Consider the following 8,762-nt stretch of genomic DNA (forward strand, 5'->3'; position numbering starts at 1 on the left):
TGAAATTGGATAAAATTGTGACCTGTAGACTGTTCACAAACAATTGTGGACGGACAGACGGGGGCGACAACAATATACGTCCACATGAAAATGTGGGTGTATAAAAAATGTCTAAATTGTAACCCTATGATATAACATCAATAGCATCTTGAAAGCCACTTCAGACACCTTTGACAGATATTATATACATCAGCTTCAGTAATCGTGAAGAAAGGAAATGAAAATTAATGCTGTAATAAACATTATATCAAAGGCACAGATGAGCCTAAAGTGATTAAATCTACATCCAGATGGGCCTAAACTGATTAGATCTACATCCAGATGGGCCTAAACTGATTAGATCTACATCCAGATGGGCCTAAACTGATTAGATCTACATCCACATGGGCCTTAACTGATTAGATCTACATCCACATGGGCCTAAATTGATTGGATCTACATCCTTATAGACCTTAACTGATTGGATCTACATCCAGATGGGCTTAAATTGATTGGATCTACATCCACATGGGCCTTAACTGATTAGATCTACATCCACATGGGCCTAAATTGATTGGATCTACATCCTTATAGACCTTAACTGATTGAATCTACATCCAGATGGGCTTAAATTGATTGGATCTACATCCTTATAGACCTTAACTGATTGGATCTACATCCAGATGGGCTTAAATTGATTGGATCTACATCCACATGGGCCTTAACTGATTAGATCTACATCCACATGGGCCTAAATTGATTGGATCTACATCCTTATAGACCTTAACTGATTGGATCTACATCCAGATGGGCTTAAATTGATTGGATCTACATCCATATGGGCCTAAATTGATTGGATCTACATCCAGATAGCCCTAAACTGATTGGATCTACATCCAGATAGCCCTAAACTGATTGGATCTACATCCTGATAGGCCTAAACTGATTGGATCTACATACAGATGGGCCTTAACTGATTGGATTTACATCCTGATAGGCCTAAACTGATTGAATCTACATCCAGATAGGCCTAAATTGATTGGATCTACATCTTGAACATAATAAAACATAACACGAAACCTACCTCGTCCATCGGAGACCATGGTTTAGAGGGTGATCTCATCCTTCGTAACAACAAAGTGTTCCATTTCTGTCGTAATTGTAACGCCAATTTACAAGCCTGTCGATAAATACAAAATACAGACAATAAAATAAGTGAAATTTATCAGCGTCTACACAACAATAAATTTAAGGAAAATGTTGCCATGTGCTGAGATCTTTTTATGGTTGATCTGTAACTTTTACACGCAAGTCCTGAATGTGTGAGGTGTTTCTGTTAGTAATATTTATCAGTGTTGTACAAGACAAGAAATTGGAGGATAATGTTGATGCCCAATAACTTTACACACATGAAAAGTTAAGATCTTTGCTATGCTAGATTTACACAGAAGTCCTAAATGCGATGGAAATGTGATTGTAATACAACACAGCAGTTTTTGTTACTGTCTGAGGTATGGAACAGTAACATGCACATGGAGCAATACTAGGAATAAAATGAAAGTAGTTTTATATAACAAGTAGATTACACTAGCCCTGGCCTCCTTTCAGCACAGGGCACAACTGATAGCAATTCGTCCAAGGGCCACTCTTTCTTTAAATTTACATAATGCATCTTTAATCTGAGTAGTCAAGAGAGATAGAGAAATGGGGTTTAACGTCCAGTCCAGTCGACACAAACTAGGTCATTTCAGGACTAACATATGGTTTTAATTTTATTTCAATAATTTGCTTGCGCTTAGGTGTCTTTAACAGTGGGAGGAAACCGAAAGGACCCGGAGAAAGACCACGAGGTTGGACAGGCGACCCTACTCCTTGTCACGTACAACCGGGGATTCAAAACCACGCCAGTTGACTCAATGACAGGCCTTATGATACAGCGAGCGCGTGCTAACCATTCAGCCATCCACCCCCCCACCCCCTGAGTAGTCAAACAGAGCCCTACATTTTACAGTCATCTGATAAAAATATTGAAAGGGTGTTGATCAGCCTATAGACTTACTTCAGTCTCTAGACAATGACTATTCCCCAAACCAAATGATAGCAGCTTATCCAAAAGATTTAAGGCAGGCCAAGAAAATATGAAAATATCCAAACCAAGAAACGATCATCCTACGAGCGAGAGAATATCCCAAGAAACGATTATCCTACGAACGAGAGAATATCCAAGGATTATCCTACGAGCAAGAGAATATCCCCACCAGGAAACAATTATCCTACGAACGAAAGAATATCTAACGATTATCCTACGAGCAAGAGAATATCCCCACCAAGAAACAATTATCCTACGAACGAGAGAATATCCCCACCAAGAAACAATTATCCTATGGAAGATAGAATATGCCCACCAAGAAACGATTATCCTATGGAAGATAGAATATGCCCACCAAGAAACGATTATCCTACAAACGAGAGAATATTCCCACCAAGAAATGATTATCCTACAAACGAGAGAATATCCCCACCATGAAACGATTATCCTACGAACGAGAGAATATCCCCACCAAGAAATGATTATCCTACGAACGACAGAATATCCAACAATTATCCTACCTCTTTATCAATTCTAAATGAAATCCAATCATCTATATTTAACGTAGATTTCTTGCAATCTTCCTTATCTTCACTTTCACTTTCACTACTGTCATGGTGGACGTCATTCATAACAACTAAATATATAATACACACTGGTGGAAAATGGTGGATGGATAAAACACTATAAGTCTTCATAATAATAACAATAATTTATCAAAATTTCAAACAACTATAAAAAACATTTGGTCGGACTTATGATTTTCAAAATTTTAATGAAAAAAAAAGAAGGTTAACAGGTGTGATTAAGACCATTAAAATAAAAACACAGTTTTTTTATTAATAAGCACATGGCTTCTTTTACGCACTGGTTTCTACGGTCAAATGCACGACAAGCGTGTTATCTAGTCTCGTTCTCCAAATTGTTTCTTTTTTTAGTAACAGTGTAATTTTAAAGGCCCTGTCTTTCAATTAAGTTTTGTACAAACTAATGTCTTTTTCCCAACGGGACTCAAGTGGCTTTATATCTATCAATATACATAATATACACTGGTGGACAATGGTGGAAAATGGTGGATGGATAAAGCGCTATATAAGCGTTCATAATAATAATAATAATTTATCCAAATTCCAAACAACTAAAAAAAACCCAAAAAACATTTGGTCGGACTTATGATTTTCGAAATTTTAAAGGAAAAAAAAGGGGTTAACAGACACAGTTGACTTTTTATTTATCAAGATTCCAAATTGATTTGTTTTGTAAAAGTAAGTTTACCCTCGTCGTAACCTTCTGCTTCACGTACAGACGATTCTGATAGTTTCGCTGAGCCTCCAAATAACGCTATGGCTATCGGTGATACCAGCGTACAACATCGTACAGACGCCATCTTCTGGAGACGAGTCATCTCTTCATAAATCAACCAATCAGAAGGAAGGGTTTTGATTGTTTCTGCTTGATTAGACATACTCAATGAGGCAGCAGTCGGAGCTGGACTCAAGACGGACGAACTGTGAAATCTTACTTTGCCTTCTTTCCTACAGATAAAAAGATAGTATGAGTTTTAATGAAATGAAATGGGGTTTAACAGTCTACTTTTCTGCACCGACTGGGCTAATGAAGACGTGTATATGACATCAGTGTTTTTGCCTACTCTTTGTTGCATTACAACTGCCAAGAGTTATTTTATGTGTACGCGAACATGTACACAGGATCTCGGCTCTTCGTCACATCTGATCGACTAGAACTATTCCTAGCAAGGCCCTCCCCATTCTGCACTACTACCAAACTTTTAAGAGAGAGGGAGAGAAATGGGGTTTAATGTCCACTCAACATAAAGTAAGTCATTTCGGACCTAACACATGGTTCAATTTTATTTCAATAATTCGCTTGCGCATAGGGGTCTTTAGCACTGGGAGGAAAACTGAGGACCTCGAGAAGAGCCACGAGGTTGGACAGGCGACCCTACTCCTTGTCACGTAACAACCAACCGGGGAATCAAAATCGAAACCACGCCAGTTGACTCAACAATTTAGTCATCCACTCCCCTTCCAAACTCTTAAAGTAAAAGTTATGGTATAAACTTACTGAGTAACAAGACACCGTTTCTTTCTATCAACTCGGATAACATTAGGATACATTCCAGCGCATAGAGCTGCTTTAACTACTGCCCAGTTCTCAGAGTTTGTATTTAAATCTCTTATATCGCCACCACCTCTAGCTCTAACAAAACCGGAGGCTCGCAACTGTCCTAATAGCTGGGTTCTAAAACATAAACACAAGAATGGAATAGCGTTTAATAAAACAACATAATATATACTCACCACCTCATGCTCGAAGAAAACCAGACGCTAGCAACCCATAGATAGGGCAGGAAACCTGTCGGGGACAGGCTCAGGGACCATTGGAAATGAAATGAAATTGGGTTTAACGTCCTACTCCTACTGTTCTGCTCCAAACTGGGCTAATGAAGATGGGCATACGCCATACAGTGTGCTATGAGGGAAATTTTGCCCGGACAGCAGCACTACGGTCTACTCTTATATCGAATTCCAATTGTCAAGGGATCTTTAACATGCACGCCAATGTGTACACGTGACCTCGGTTTTTTCGTCCCATCCTAATGACTAGACAGCTGTCCTTGTCAGACCCTCCGTTCCGCATAGGGATCATTGGCTCCCAGTCCACCAATAAATCTTGATAATACATTATTTAAGACAAGTTTTTTTTTAAGGGTGGGTGGAGCTAAAGTGTGCAGTTTTTACCCCAAGAATTTAACAAGTTATCAGGCTTAACAAGCCAACAGTGAGGCTGCTGTCCCCCGTCGAAATCCCGAAATAAATAGATGACACATATTAATTAGTTGCACGTTTATCTTTTTCAACTATACACTAGGTTTCATCACTCTCCATCAGATAGAATCAAAGTCAAAAAAGTTGCTTAGCTCTGCTTAGCTTTAGCGGGAAATGTTGATCATTGAACTCAGTCAATTATTCAAGATTAAAATTGACCAAATAAAGTCTGCTGAGTTGAAAAAAATAAATTAATATAGAAATAATTTGTTTACCTCATTCCTACAATCATTTCCATACAAGCAGACGACAGAAAATTCTTTTCACAGAAACCTCTTTCCCATCCTTCAGTTCTGGCTTTCTGCCATGCCTAAAACATAGAAACAACATCCCGTACCCATTACCAAGATAAAAAAAACCATCCTGTGAGCATGCTCACCAAAATCTTAGTCAACTTTAATACCAGGGAAACCCAAATTATTCAACTGATAAATTTCTAATTAACAAAAATCACCACTACTCTAATATGATAATGTGTGTACAAATTTTTATAAAGATATCTTGAACAGTTTATGATATGCTCTTGAAACAAAACATGGACAGACGGATGGACCCCATTTCAATATCACTCCCCAATTTCGTTTAATGTAGGATAATAAACATTAAATTTCCCATTCAGGAAAATCCAGCTGATTTATAAAGACAGATACTTTTATTATTATTATTAAGATAGGTTGCAAGAAACATACACCCACAGCATCTAAATCGTCTGGGCTGTCAACAAGAGTTTTTGCATATTTTTTTCTTTTGTTGGTAATGAAAAATTTATAATACACTAAAATCTGATTAAGACTATGTGTATAAATTTAAAGTCAGTTGGATATTTAATTAACTTTAGCCTCTAGAGCATACACAAGCGATTGTGAATGCCGGACCGCCAGACGGGGACCACAACAATATACAACCACATTTCAATGTGGGCATACAAAAATAGTTTACCTGGAAAGCTCTAAGTAAAGCCATGTGATCACTGTAGGTATCCGATGCAAACTTCCGTCTGGCCATCCCACTCGCTCTCTTCTGATATGGTTGAGCTGGTAGAACAACTGAAAATAAGCATTAAACAGAGGGGGTCATTTCGAGACTAATATACAGTATAATTCAATTTCAATAATTAGCTTGCGGAGGAGTTATTAGTGTGAGGAAACTGACGCAGAGAAAAACCAAAGAGCCTGGAAGGTGATCTTACTTCTTGTCACGTACAAGTATGGGATTGAAACCACACCACTTGACTCAATGACAGACGTTATGATCTTTACAACAGAAGAGAGCGAGAGTATGCGATTTAATGTCCACTCGACACAAACTAGGTCATTTCTGGACTAACATATGGTTCAATTTTATTCCAATAATACGCTTGCGCATAGGGGTCTTTAGCAGTGGGAGGAAACCGGAGGAACCAGAATAAACCCACAAGGTTGGACAGGTGACCCTACTCCTTATCACGTACAACTGGGGAATCAAGACCACGACAGTTGACTAAATGCCAGACCTTATGATACAGCACGCACGCGATAATCATTCGGCCACCCCCCCCCCCTTTACATTAGAACTATACACAGATAGATACTAACTGTATTGCCAATCAGAGTTTATCTCCATTTTTCTAACATTCAAAATAACACAATTATCACCATACTGCATCAAATTACTTGTCAAGTTATTATAGAATTTATAAGTTTACCCACTTGGTACCCCATAGCGTACACGGTTGATACACTGCTGTGTATAGCAGAGTTATAATACTGAATATACTATTCTGATCATGGCCAGTATTCTCATACGGTTGGGGGTGGCAAGACTTATTGGCCATGAAGAAAATGAAATGAATCGAAATGAGGTTTAACGTCCAATTGTTCAGCGCAGGCTGGACTAATGAAGATGGGTCTACGCCATACAGTGTGCTATGAGGGAAACTTTACATGGACAGCAGCGCTACGGCCTAGTCTTATATCGAGTTCCAACTGCAAAGGGTTCCATTATGAGCACGCAAACGTGTACACAGACCCTCAGTTTTTCATCCCATCCTAATGACTAGACATATTTCTTGCCAGGCTCTCCGTCTTGCACCACTGACAAGGGGAAATCACCCTGGAAAATCCTGGGGGACTTTCTAATTCAACACTGTTATCGAACCCCGGACGTCACTAAGCCACAGCAGCTCCTCTTGGTCATCAATGGTTGAATTGTGTATATACATGTAATTAAATACATGAATGGTTGTATTGTGTATATAATTGAATACATGAATTGGTGTATTGTGTATATAACAGAATACTTACATGGATCTTTATAAGCGATAGAACAGACAATAGTTAAAACTGGATCTAGACATTTTAACACCACCGAGAATAAAACCATTTTCCCTAATCTTGGTTCTATCGGTAGATCTGTTAAATGATGACCTAATTCAGTTAAATCTTCAAATGGATCCAATGCATCAATTTGCTGAATAAATTAAATAAATTTAAAATATAGATGTGATGTCATCCTTTGATGTTGGCGTACCATATTTCCAATAATGTACGGGCAACTTGCCAATTGTACATTATCTATACTAGATGAAATATTGGACTCGCATGACATATTTCACTGAAAAGCACGTGCATAATAGTGTCTGTATTTTAAGTTGTTTAATGGTCTCGAGCTAAAGACATTGAGTAATATATTGAAACAACACTCAGCTGATGCCCCTCGTGCAGTATCAATATATTACTTAATGCCTCGCTCTCGACCATTAAACCATATATAATTTACAGTTCATCAGAATCCTCTCAAGTCAATAATTATCAATCATAATCTTTTAGAGGCATTTAGTAACTGGATAGAGCCAATCTGGTTAATGTACAGATCTATATTTTGCTTCGTTTTTTTAATACTTTCGATGGCCTCTACTACATGAAGATCTGACCAGTTGTAGTGGGGTCATACGAGCGGCTTTTGATCCTATGACGTTGGACATTTGATTAACCAATCAGCAATGATATTTCTAGTAGGATACCCACAGTTAAGATGCCAGTGTAGTAAAGACAAGTAAAATGAAATTTTGAACTATGAAAAAAGAAACGAAATAGGATGTGTTTTAATCAGACTGAGATAGAACAATAAACTTTAACACAAACGTGTACTTATGGAAAATCCGCTACTAATTTATTTGGGCAACGTTTTGAAGTGTATTAGCGTGATAATGTTAAGAGAGGGAGAGGGAGAAATGGGGTTTATTGTCCACTCGACACAAACTAGGTCATTTCGGGACTAACATATGGTTTAATTTTATTTACATAATTCGCTTGCGCGTAGGGGTCTTTAGCAGTGGGAGGAAACCGGAGGACCCGGAGAAAACCCACGAGGTTGGACAGGCGACCCTACTCCTTGCCATATACAACCAGGGATTCGAAACCACGCAGTCGACTCAATGACAGACTTTATGATACAGCGCGCGCACGCTAACCATTCAGCCATCCACCCCGCCTAATGTTAAGAGAATAGCAACATTTCTGCATATTCATCAACCAGTTCCAACTGTCAAAGGTTCTTTTACATTCCAACTTTCAAAGGTTCTTTTACATGCATTCCATACCAATTTGAACAAGAGTGTACTTTGATTTCCGTCCTATCCAAATGACTAGATGTTTTTCTTTACCAGGCCCTTCTTCTTGCACAACTGACAAGGGAAAGTTGCCTGAATCGTTCTAATTAGACTGTAATTTACCGTAGTCGCTCAACTGACAAGGGAAAGTTGCCTGAATTGTTTTAATTAGACTGTAATTTACCGTAGTCGTAAGTTACAGTAAATCAGCAAATATATTCAGACTAAAAGAACACAATATATATAGGAAACAATC

Source organism: Patella vulgata, chromosome 4 (genome assembly GCF_932274485.2).
Source record: "Patella vulgata chromosome 4, xgPatVulg1.2, whole genome shotgun sequence".
Classification (NCBI taxonomy): domain Eukaryota; kingdom Metazoa; phylum Mollusca; class Gastropoda; family Patellidae; genus Patella; species Patella vulgata.